Raw genomic sequence first — 12,906 nt, 5'->3', positions numbered from 1 at the left:
TCGTGCTTAGCCGTACATTTTCACAGATAACATTTTCATTTCCAAAATCTCACTCTTATAAACACTACCCTTCGCACGCACGATATTAAAATTACCACATAAATCAGGCACTTTCTCTGTAATTTGCACCACGACTTCCCTCGTTCTGCAGTCGACTACAACTGTCTGACTCGTTCCCAGAGTCTCTCTCCGTTACTCCAATAAAACAGGTGTTCAACAGATAAAGGGAGCAGAACTACTCTGAATAGCTTCCCCAAACCCTCTTCACTTTCAAGCGTACATGAGATGATATAAATAAAACCTGCTGTGTATATTTCAACCAGCCTACACTTTCCTAGTTCGTCGGCAAACGTTCAGAACTTTTCCAATCACTTTCTCTTCTTACCCGAGTATGTGGACCTTAGCCACGGACATGTATTTAATTATTTGTCGATCAATCTGGCGCGAATTTCCAATGACGACGGGCACAAGCTCCCGCGGCTTCAAGTTCCAGATCGACACTGAAAAATATACGGTGGGGGGTTTCTTTTATAATCTCAGAAGGGACGCTATCTCCACTATGAGGCTTGATTGTGTAATCTGCTAAATTTGCGTCTAATAGACCGATTTTGATGAGACTTGTCCCAGAACTCCGGACAGGCTTGCACTTATTTTAGATGTTAATGTTATAATTTTACCACACTCACAACAGGGGAAATAAATTATTTCTGCCCGTGCGTTTCGCGCGTTTTCTTCATCCCCTGACCTTGGCACGTGTAACTAGTTCACTGATCTGATACTGACATGTACTTAGGCTTAACTGCATTTAAGTTTTTCCCCGGGGGCTCTGTCTTCACGTAGGGTGTACGAATAATCTTGCTTATTTATTTCTTTATTTACTGTATTGCCAAAATCCCTCGTTATGTAGAATTCCATGAATTTAAAGAATTGTCGGGCACTCGAGTTCCACCGAGGTGTCCCGGTATTTCACGAGCTTGCCGTGAGATCCTTCCCACGCGACATCGGGGCTCTTAGGAGCGCAACATGGCTGCCCTCAAACATAAAAGTAGTTTCTTGATATCAAATAAATATTGAGAAAAAAAAATTTTTCTCTCCGTAGAATTATGGGTTCAACGGTTGATTATTTCGGAAACTGCATCCTAAGCATGAATTTGTCACAGATATCAGTTTGTTCGTCTGACATTAACCTACCAACGCACACCTTAAGTCCGGCAAACACTAGCGTCTGTGTGGTGTCGTTCAGTGATCATGTCGACGTTTGTGCCTGGAAAAGAACATTTGAGGCACCGATTGCTTTTCTTATTTAATCAAAAGAAGAAGGATGTGGAAAGTCCTCGGTTGCTGGCATAAACATAAGGTGAACGCGCTCCATCGACGAGAACATGTGAGACATGGTTTCGACCATTTAAACGTGGTTCTTTGTGTCTGGAGGGACCAGAGCGGTATTGTGTATTACGGACTAATGAAGCCCGGAGAAACCATTAATGCACAACGCTATGGCCAACAAATCACGCGTTGATCGAAAGACGACCGGAACGGGCTACTAGACATGGCAAAGTGATTTTGTTACACGACAATGCGCTGTCTCACACAGCAAATCCAGTGAAAGGACAACTTGAAATCGCTTGGATGGGACATCCTTCCACACCCACCGTGCTCTCCTGACCTGACGCCATCTATCACCTCTTCGCATCAATGGGTCATACCAGCACTTCAGCAATTTCGAGGAAGTGGGAAAATGTCTCGACGAATGGTTTGCCGAAAAATACAAGCAGTTTTTCTGGCATGGTATTCGTAACTTACCTGAAAGAGGGGCGAAGTGTCTAGAAGCCGACGGCCAATATTTTGAATTAAAAAAATGAATTTCCCTTGAATATTACGTGTTTTCTTTACCACAAAAGACCATACAACTGGTACTTTCTCTATTCGACCAATAACTGTCGTCAAAAATTCTGGTGCATGTCTTAGATTTTGCTGCAGAGATCCTCAAAGCTGCTTTGTTGACTATTTCTTCCCAGAGACTGATTTGTGTTATTGCATCTGTCAGGGTCTATGAAAGTATAGCAATATCGTTTACAAATGCCAGGCAATTAATTTTGACACCTTTGTTTTTTCTCCCAAAACTTATTGGCAAATTGTTAAGTTCTTTTAATATTTCATTTCAGAGTAATATTATTATTATTATTTGTTTTTTATTATTATCGCCATTGTTGTACAAAAGTATTACTTTACATCAGTAGAGTAAACTTTAATTCTCCTTGTGTTCTGACATCTGAAAGAGGAAATATAAATTGATCCCTCCGAACTTTTCTCTTTGTCTTCATAGCGACAAGTACAAGGCAAGGATTAGAGTTGAAAACTCCGACGGCACAAAGGAGACGAATTAAATTTTGTAACTCCCTCTGCTTATTGCCGGGAGATGATTAATTAAGTTAGGTGTAATTGAAGTAATTAAAATGACGGTAATCTAATTGGGCCAGCAGTTCTCAGTAAGCCTAAGAACGGAATAAATCAATTCAAACATTTCGCTGCTGGCAATAATTACATCTTGAAACAAAGCAGCAAAGTGAGAATTAATATTTAAATACTTTTATCGCACCAACAAAATGCATATCGAATTATTTACTGTCTCGTGCGTTAGTTAGTGAATGATTACATTTCAGAGAATAAAGGCAGGAGAATTGTCGGTAGAATGCCAAACGTGGACATATTTCACGAGGAGAGTTTCTTCATAACCCTTTTGCACTCAGCGAGATCGGCGCGGGAGGTTATGGCGAAAACGCTCATGATGTCGATACATCGGCTCTGTCCTATTTAGGGATTTCGGTCATTTTTGTGGCTGTTAAATGGTATGACAGTAACTTAAAGCGTTGAATTTGCATTTTACTCAACAGATACAACATACCCAACAACGCTACGAAATATTTTTATTTTCGACAAATGAATTCTGTTGAACATGAATGCTTATGTTGTGCTTGTTTGAAGTTGTTATTGCGTGGATCTGTTTTTGGTTGGGTCATGAATACAATAATTTGATCTTGCTATCACTTTAGAGTTATTTTAGTTTCTTTAGTATATAGTGTGCTCGCTGTACTTCCCGAAATATAATTATACATTTTCTCATTACTCCATTGTACATGTGCTTGCATCATCCTTTCCTCGTAATGGCTGGGCCATGATTCGATTCCTATATCCTTGAATTTTCAGATGATTTAGAAGGTAATATTGGCTTTTTATTGTCGAATGTGATTCCCGTTGTGTGGGAAGTGACGATTATACCCCAGAAGATTTTCGCACAGTTACAGCTGCACACCGTGCATCGGACCATGAAGAACCTGACATCGATGGCAGTTACGTGTACAGTGAATGACTTTGTGTCATACTTCATGAGTGAATTGCAGCACACACGTCATATTGATATCATGTTATTGAGAATGAAATGTCCTTTCTTTCAGGTTTAAGAGTAAAAGAGAGTCTGGTCTTTCTGTAATTGAAAACCATTTTTTTTACATTTCAAAAGTTATTTTCAGAAATTTAATAAGTTTTCGGTTTTCCAATAATAATACCATCAAGGTATATTTATTTCTGAAATGCTCATAGTTTTGCCATATTAGTGTGATTTATTTTATTTTAATACATGTTAAACTGTTAAATTGTTTTTGTGCTAATGGTTTGCAATTTTGGTTTCAAAATCTCAACAATTATTTTGAGTTGCTTCAAGCAAACTTGTGCATATAGGCTGAGTGCATTCAGAAGGGAACTCACACAGAGAGAAAATATAAATTAAGAAGAGCACCATACTTGCGTACCATGAATTGTTTAGTCCTTAGATTAATTTATATTACCAATGTACATTTTAGGAGGAATTAAAATATTAAGTTGAAACACACACTTACCACTGTCCATAGTTCATAAGTGTAGTATTAGGTTTCGTATTTTAATTTTTTTGGTATATTATTTATAATATTAGAAATAAGAAACGGAGTTGTTCTGTAAGTGGGAAGAAATGCCTGTTGAACAATAAATCAAATAAATAAGTAAAATATAAATATGATCATTTATGTCTATTTTATGAAAATTAGCAAGTATTTACAGAGTATACTCTAAGAGACGCGGGATTTTAGAAATGTTGTTTCAATAGGATGTGGCCCTATTTCCCTGGACCACCAGATCTCCCGATCTTAGGCCTCTTGACTTCTTCTTGTAGGATCAAGTATCGTATGCCTAAAAATGCTGGTCGCCTTCGGCAACTGATCTCTTAGGCATGTCAAAATCACATCGCATATTAAACGAGCAAGAATGTCATTACAACGTCGTACTGAAATATGCGTGAACCAAATGGGTCAACATGCGCTGAACCTGCAGGATACCATGCCTCCTAACTACAGACCATCATGTCGTAGTCCAATCTGGCTACGTAACATCCGATAAAAGCGGTAATTTTCAGGACCAAATGTGAATTCGCTGGTTAGAACAAGTAGGTATGTGTGACTCATCACATCTTCTATAAACGACATGAAACGAGAAAGAGAAGAGTACCAGCCTGGGATTGAACCTGTTTCCTGGCAGCTAGAGTATGCAATGGTAATAATGTGCTATATAACCATCCTAGCTACAATGAGCCTTCCCATATGACTAGCACGTATGGAACCTGTTTGTAATAATAACGGTTTTCGAATACGCCGAGGTATAGTCCGATTCTAAATTTCGATACGTTTGGCCATTCAAAAAAAAATAATTGCACCATGTAGTTGCTGCTGGAATTTTCGTTAAATCTACAACAATGTTACCGTTATGTTATCAGAAAAAGTAAGAAATTCTGATATTTTCCACCGGCATAACTTTGTTCCTAATTATTGTTGGGCGAACGTTGTGGCACAGTGATATCAGGATTAAGGATAGCTTATGGTGATGTCCAGTGACGAACTGGAAATGACATCTAAGTGGTAAATCGCCGATATTCTCTATTTCTGTGATGTTGCAAATTTTCGATATTCACAGCCATTTATCATAAACTGTACTCATATTCGCTACAATGTCATTTATATTTCTTAACCTGTATACAGAATTTGTGACTAGAATATAATATCTTATATCGGTCGCCGTATCCGAATTGTACTGAGACGGTGTTCATAACGCCATGAAGACCTACATACAGAGACGTAATATCGTAAACATGACCACATTTATATATTCTGCACAATACGTTGGGTTGCATAAATAACAGGAGTTTCCAAGAAATAGATTTTCACTCCAAACGTCCGATTTGTCGGCACTCTCTCTGCTTAATTTGTGCAGTGGGACGATCTGCTCCAAATGCGGAATTCTCGACTGAAGAAATAAACACATTACATTTTAAAATATTTTGAAAATAGCCACCTTTTCATTCCAGACAAAGCACTGTATGCCCCATAACGTTTTATCATACTCGCGAGAAGATGAGGGATGAGACACTTTCTGCCCTAATCCTTCCAAAAAGTCATCCCTATTATCAGGTAATGTTGTGTAAACTTCGCTAGATTCAAGCAGTTTCTATTTTCTTGATGGATTCAGTATTTGTGAAACTGTCTGTTGGCACAGACAAATAGTCTTGAATTCCAGTATAATTTAACCCTTAAGTGCACAGCATTGTACATGTGCAGAGGAGAATTCACTTGCTCTTTGTATCTGTTTTACGATTTTACAAGTGTGTATTTACAGTACATCTACTTTGCAGACGAAGTCGCTGGCGGTTCGCTAGTATGATTGTTCTTGCTAATCAGCTGGAGTGAATTGGAAACTTTAAGCAGTTAAGGTAAACAATTAAATTGCTTTTTACCTCAGAGAATTTTTGAGCAAGGATAACCCTAAGATTGAAGTGTGGCCGTAGCTACAGCTTCAAATATACATTCAAAATTCTTAAAATTTTGACTGACCCAAATAAATTTAGAAAAATAATTTGCCATATTTTTTTAAATATTTCTCTGATAATAATTTCTTTTGGAATGGAGAACCGTCTTAATTGAAATAAATATTAAATAAGATTTAAGGCTATAACGTTACGGACCGAGCTCGATAGCTGCAGTCGCTTAAGTGCGGCCAGTATCCAGTAATCGGGAGATAGTGGGTTCGAGTCCCACTGGCAGCAGCTCTGAAGATGGTTTTCCGTGGTTTCCCATTTTCACACCAGGCAAATGCCGGGGATGTACCTTAACTAAGGCCACGTCCGCTTCCTTCCACTTCGTAGACCTTTCCGATCCCATCGTCGCCATAAGACATATCTGTGTCGGTGCGACGTTAAGCAAAATAGCAAAAAAAAAAAAGTTACGGAAACTACAGTTGTATGGGCGGCGCTAAATAATATATTTCATACTACGATTAGAGCGTTTGAAGTTTGTGATGTAAGCTGGACGTAGGATTACAGGTACTGCAGTGGTATTCGTGGTTCAGAAAGGAAGTCAGTGGCATACTAATTCACTCCCCATCTAGCCTAATACGCCTGACTATTGCGACGCCATCCAGTTTTGCGGTTTCACTAGAACCACATAAACTTCGATGGTTTTACATGAGAAGTCGATAAGCCTGCAGACTCTCAAATCTGGCTTTATCGCAGAATGTCGATGATCCGATGGGTGGACCGCGTCACTAGGCAGAATTTCCTCACCTTGATCGGAAGTCATGTGAAGGATTAACTCTCACGAGGCGGCTTGCTTCAGTTACATCTTCCTAAAATAACCAAACCAAACCAAACCCCATGGCACTACAGCCCTTGAAGAACCTTGGCCTACCAAGCGACCGCTGCTCAGCCCGAAGGCCTGCAGATTGCGAGGTGTCGTGTGGTCAGCACGACGAATCCTCTCGGCCGTTATTCTTGGTTTTCGAGACCGGGGGCCGCTATCTCACCGTCAGATAGCTCCTCAATTCTAATCACGTAGGCTGAGTGGACCTCGAACCAGCCCTCAGGTCCAGGTAAAAATCCCTGACCTGGCCGGTAATCGAACCCGGGGCCTCCGAGTGAGAGGCAGGCACGCTACCCCTACACCACGGGGCCGGCTTCCTAAAATAACAGTACAGCTTAATACGACTAATAATAGATACGGAAAGTGGACGTGGGCGAAGAACACTATCCCGGGCGTGAAATAGGGAATGTCACTGCAGAGTGGTCACCAGCCTTCTGTGAGCGGGCGGAGTAGTGTATTTGTGGCAGTTCGGCGGCCTCCTTACTCCTCACAGCGCTATCTATCCTTAACGGGAGAAAACCCTAACTTTCAGCACTAGGCTTGCAGGAGAAGCTGTCACCTTAAACATTCAAAAGGTTCAAAACATAAAAGAGAAAAAGTGAAAAAATTAGGTTAGATTGTGCATGGCAACCATCTTGTACATTAACCCTCGGCCCAGCTACGACCCGTGCTTCCTCAGGTTAGGTTACGTTAGGTTATATCAATTCGAAAAATAAAAAAAATGCAATCGAATATAATTGAAAAAGATAACAATAATTCCAAAAAATTGGGGAAATTTTTATGTTGGTAACCCTGTGGAGAGTGAAGGCTGCCTAACTGTCACAAATACACAGCTGTGAGGCACAGGAAGAAGAAAAGAAGAAGGAAAATGATAAAAGGAAATCGACCCTACCTTGGATAACTTAAAAATTAGGATTAAGATGAGATTATTGTGTAGATATTTCGTCTTCGTACAACAATCACCGCCTGTGGGTGGAGGCGGTAAAATAACATCTCATGTCGTAAGAAGCCACTAAAACGGGACCCAGGGGTTCTTAACTGGGGAGCGTGGGTTGTAAACCAGGGGGCACTTGGCTGAGTCCTGGCATTGCTTCCACGGACTTGTGCCAGGCTGCTCACTTTTATCTATCCTATCCGACCTCCTTTGTTCAACTCTTGTTCTTTTTCCTATACCTAGGCTATTAGGTTTCCGAGGGCTAGGAAGTTTTTCATTTTCACGCCATTCGTGGCCCTTGACTTTCTTTGGCCGATATCTTCATTTTTGAAGTGTTGTAACCTGTTCATTTTTCCCTTTGATTACTGTTAACAGAGGATGGTTGACCAATTGTACTTCCTCTTAAAACATGAATCACCACCAGATGCACTTAGCACAATAATCAGCACTGCTGGTGCAGATGTAACATCCATATTAAGGAGCAAGCCTCCACTGTTGATTCTTAACTCATCATCTTGCGCTACCTCGTAGGAGGGTAAATATTCAGACGCTGAGGCGAGACTCCATGTTATCAAAGAATTAAACCTTATTTCAAATGGTTCATATATTCTTATTCAACCCTCGCTTTACTAATTAACTATTTCTTGTTTGAAAAAGAGAGAAATGAAATGAGATACAGCGTTACTCGCTTAACAAGATATAACTTGTCTTGAGGTAATTATCTAGCGTCTTGTTTGTATAAGAATCTGACTTGAACCTGGCACGGTGGATACGGTATGAATAGACAGTGCTAGACTGAACCGTAGCACAAAATGGAATGGATGTTGGTCATAGGGAATTATTAACTGAAGAATTGTAAAACATAGAAGAGGCTGCGCAGTCGAAGCGATATAAGCCATCTCAGTTGTCTGGGAAGGTCGTGAGTTGGATTCACCATCAGGAATCCGAGAAATTCAGGAACGAGATATCCCTTCTGGAGTGACACATGGCCCAGAATCTCACTTAGTCTACACTAAAAATGAGTACCAAAATTAATTTATTGGGCAAAAGCGGGTGGACATAGAACTAACTGCTGTATCTCACTTACCCAAGTTGCGGATAGTTGAAGCTATTTACTTGTGCTTGTTCTTTTCTACGTCTCTTTGACTTACAGGTGGGAAATGAAAGGGCTAAAATTGGGAAGGAAATTACAGTGGCCTTAATTGTCTTGTATGAAAATGGGGAAAACATGGAAAATCATCTTGTCGACTGCTGGGAGTGGAGTTCGAACTTACCATACCTCAAACAAAAAATTACAGGTGGACGGGCCGAACCTCACGGCTCCAAGAGTCTTCATGGCTTGTACAGAGATCGCGCCTGTCTCTTAGCTGAAGGCCGGTTCTAAACAGGGCCCATTCACAAATGTTCATACCGGGCGAGTTGGCCATGCGGTTAGGAGCGCGCAGCTGTGTGCTTGCATCCGGGAGATAGTAGGTTCGAATCCCACTGTCGGCAGCCCTGAAGATGGTTTTCCATGGTTTCCCATTTTCACACCAGGCAAATGCTGGGGCTGTACCTTATTTAAGGTCATGGCCGCTTCCTTCCAACTCCTAGGTCTTTCCTATGCCATCGTCGCCATAAGTCCTATCTGTGTAGAGCCATTAGGAAAAAAAAAGCACAAATGTTCATCCTGATGTATGGGAACGGTGACAATCGAAGGGGCTGGGGGCAGCGGATTTAGTCAATAAAGCCAAGTGAATGTGCCTGAAGATGTTGTCAAACTGACCACGTGACACACAAGTGTCTATTGCTGTCTATCTGGGAGAGAAGGAAGTACATAGTACCTGATCCCGTATACTTACAGCAACATGGGATTGAAGATGCTGGCCATTTACATACCTCTGGAACATTAACCGTAATAATGGGAATGGAAATGCGATCACATAGCTACTAAACGTTCGATCACATTTCCGCGAGCTCCATCATATAACAACCGGTATTTGGAAGATACACTGTACTTTAAAATGATGTGCTCCATGTCTTTCCGCTTGCAATAGCCCATAGTTTGCAGACAAGTGTCACGACAATGTTCAATATTTCATTTTAAAGAGGAAGGGCTAGTGCCCCTAGCAACAAGAGTCTGACTTACACATGACGTCCCAATCTTGGGAACTAAACTCGCCCTGCGTTATAACAATCAATTAGTGTTGCTCTGAACTCTACTAGTACTAACAAGTTTTCACTCCATACCCTGATGGGGTACGGTGGGCCACTTTCTCTCTCTCTCAGGACAAGGAGATTTTACAAGGTGAGGGGTTTCGCGGCCATGGTGGCCTCTACTAGGGACTATCCCGGCATTCGCCTTTGTGCAGGAGGATGGAAAACAACGGAAAATCATTCTGAGTTCAATCGTCGGTGGGGACTGTCTCTCGAATACAGAGGCGTAGAGCCACGGATCAGCCGTGGCCACCCTGCCTCTGCACCTTCCAACGTGCTCTGATGTCCGAACGCCGTGTGACGCATCGCGTGATTTCCTTAAGTTAGTTCTACAGGTACATGGTGAACTAGTATCAAACACTGAACATCCGAGGCAATTCTGGTGCGAAGAATTGCTAATAATTTCGTTCTTCCGTAAACTGTCTCGAAATGTGGACAATAAATGGATTCAAAATTATCGTCAATGCGTTCGAGAAGATAGAGGGGTTTGTTGCAATACCAAAAATTTAAAATCACCAAAGATGAGTATGGAAAATGCTTCTTGAGAGCGTCTCAAAATTAAGGTGCCGGATCATCATGAGACGAATTGTGAACGTCCATTATACTTGGCTTGAAGGTTGTAATTGTTTTAGAATTAAAAAATAACATTTCAAGCCCATACATACCAGATATTTCATTTTTTACAAAACTCATGGCGTGGTATGTATGACCATGACCTCAACATAGCTCGGTTAGAATCGCCTGATTGTGTGAAATTTTATGCATTACTCACTAAACCCCCTACATACTCGGTCATCGGGCTCGGCAGAAATTGTCTATTATTATTATTATTATTATTATTATTATTATTATGATTATTATTATTATTATTATTATTATTATTATTATTATTATTGTTATTATATTTACTTAATATCCATTGTGAGACAGTTGCGGGTACCAAGCGAGTTTTCCGTGCGGTTAGAATAGCGTAGTTGTGACCTTGCACTTGGGAAATGGTTGGTTCGGATCCTACATTCGGTAGCCCTGAAGATGGTTTTTCGTGGTTTCCAAATTTCACGCCAGGCAAATACTGGAGTTGTACCTTAGTTAAGGCCACATCGCTACTTTCTGAATCCTAACCCCTGCCATCCTTACGTCGCCAAAATTCTCCATGTGTTAGTGCGACGTTAAGCCACTAGCAAAAAAAAAAAGAATGTTGGCAGCCCTTATATTCGCAAATTTGGTGGTTTAATGATTCATATTTCTTGCTCTCTTGGAAACAGACATTAGGGTATCGGACATTTGTTCCGCAGAAGATTTTCCAGTTCAGTTCGTCTAAGGAATGTTTGGAAAATATTTAGAGAATTTTACTTCTGAATTGAAGCCACTTCATATGGATTAAATAGTCAAGGTTTGTACGCTATGTGGTGCTGATAAATGTGTGGTGGTTGGAAGACCAAGACACGACAACAATTCACTCTTGTGTGGTTGTTCTTTGATTATCGGTGCACAAAACCTCCCAATCTATAAGGGGCGATCAAAATGTCTCCGTTTAACGGCCAAAAAGTCGTGAATCGGGTTGACAATTAGGCAAAATCGCCGAGAGCATCGAGGCACTGATCAAACCGACGCACCAGGTTGAAGATTCCCGTGTGGTAAAACACCGTGTCCTGCTGCACATCCTCGTCCGACAGGAAGCGTCAACCTTTCAAGAGCTTTTTGAACGCACGACTGATTATGCGCCGGTTCACCCTAATCGCTTCATCCACCTCCCGCTTGCTGTTGCCGTAGTGACCGAGGCTGGCCTCGCAGATCGACCGACGTCTTGTGTCGAAACGCCACCAGCACGGAACTTCGTGCACCATTCCACAATGGCGGTTTTCGACAGACATGCTGTCTTCATTCGCCGATGGATGTCCACCGGTGTTTGTCCTTCGGCAGCCAAGAACAGAATAACACACGCTGGTCCTGTTTGGACGCATTTGGCAATAACGTCGCCATAGTTCATGTGGATGAATTTAACGCACGCACCTCGGTACAACACTACTGCCACACTAATCCCTTTTCCTATGTGTCCGTTCTTATATACTTTATATACCCACATTGGAGTCGCGCTACGTTGCATGTCCCCTGCAACAAGGTCCTCAAACCGAAACTTTTTGATCATGCCTTATATAACTCAATACCCTCCTGAGCGAAGTTTGTCTTAAATTTACTATTTCCACCAATGGAATCACCTGAATCAGTTTCATGAAATTCTTGTACTACATATACCTTCATCTTTTACATCACTCTTTTCTTCGTTTGATGAATTCACCTTTAACCCTGCTCTCCGAAAGGCTCAAAATTACGGATTACAATTTTGTCGTCGTTTTCAAGAGTCTATACAATGTGCATCTATATTAATGTCCGCCTCTGTGGTGTAGTGGTTAGTGTGATTAGCTGCCACCCCGGAGGTCCTGGTACGATCCCCGGCTCTGCCATGAAATTCGAAAAGTAGTACGATGGCTGGAACGGGCTCCACTTAGCCTCGAGAGGTCAACTGAGTAGAGGGGCTTGCACTCCATCCTCAGACATTCTCGAAGTGGTTTTCCATGGTTTCCCACTTCTCCTCCAGGAAAATGCTGGGATGGTACCTAACTTAAGGTCACAGCCGCTTCCTTCACTCTTCCTTGCCCGTCCCTTCCAATCTTCCCAATCTTCCCATCCCCCCACAAGGCCCCTCTTCAGTATAACAGGTGAGGGCACCTGGGCGAGGTACTGGTCCTCCTTTCCAGTTTTATCCCTCGATCCAGAGTCCCACGCTCCAGGACACTACCCTTGAGGCGGAAGAGGTGGGATCCCTCGCTGAGGCAGGGGGAGAAACAAACCCTTCGTAATTGAAGGTTTCTGAAGTTTGGAAAGTTCTCTCAAATGATCACCGGTCACGGTAGCATTGTTTAAAAGAAAGTCCAGTAACAATTATTAGGACCGCACGATTTTTACGACGTGACAGGGATCAAAACTTAGGAACAGAGGCGTAGTTTCATCAGCTGGATGTCGTATCTCACGCGTAATGCTTCCTCCGCATAATCT

The sequence above is a fragment of the Anabrus simplex genome, chromosome 1 (genome assembly GCF_040414725.1).
Source record: "Anabrus simplex isolate iqAnaSimp1 chromosome 1, ASM4041472v1, whole genome shotgun sequence".
NCBI lineage: Eukaryota > Metazoa > Arthropoda > Insecta > Orthoptera > Tettigoniidae > Anabrus > Anabrus simplex.
The sequence above is the reverse complement of the archived record's forward strand: the minus strand, read 5'-3'. Positions refer to the sequence as shown.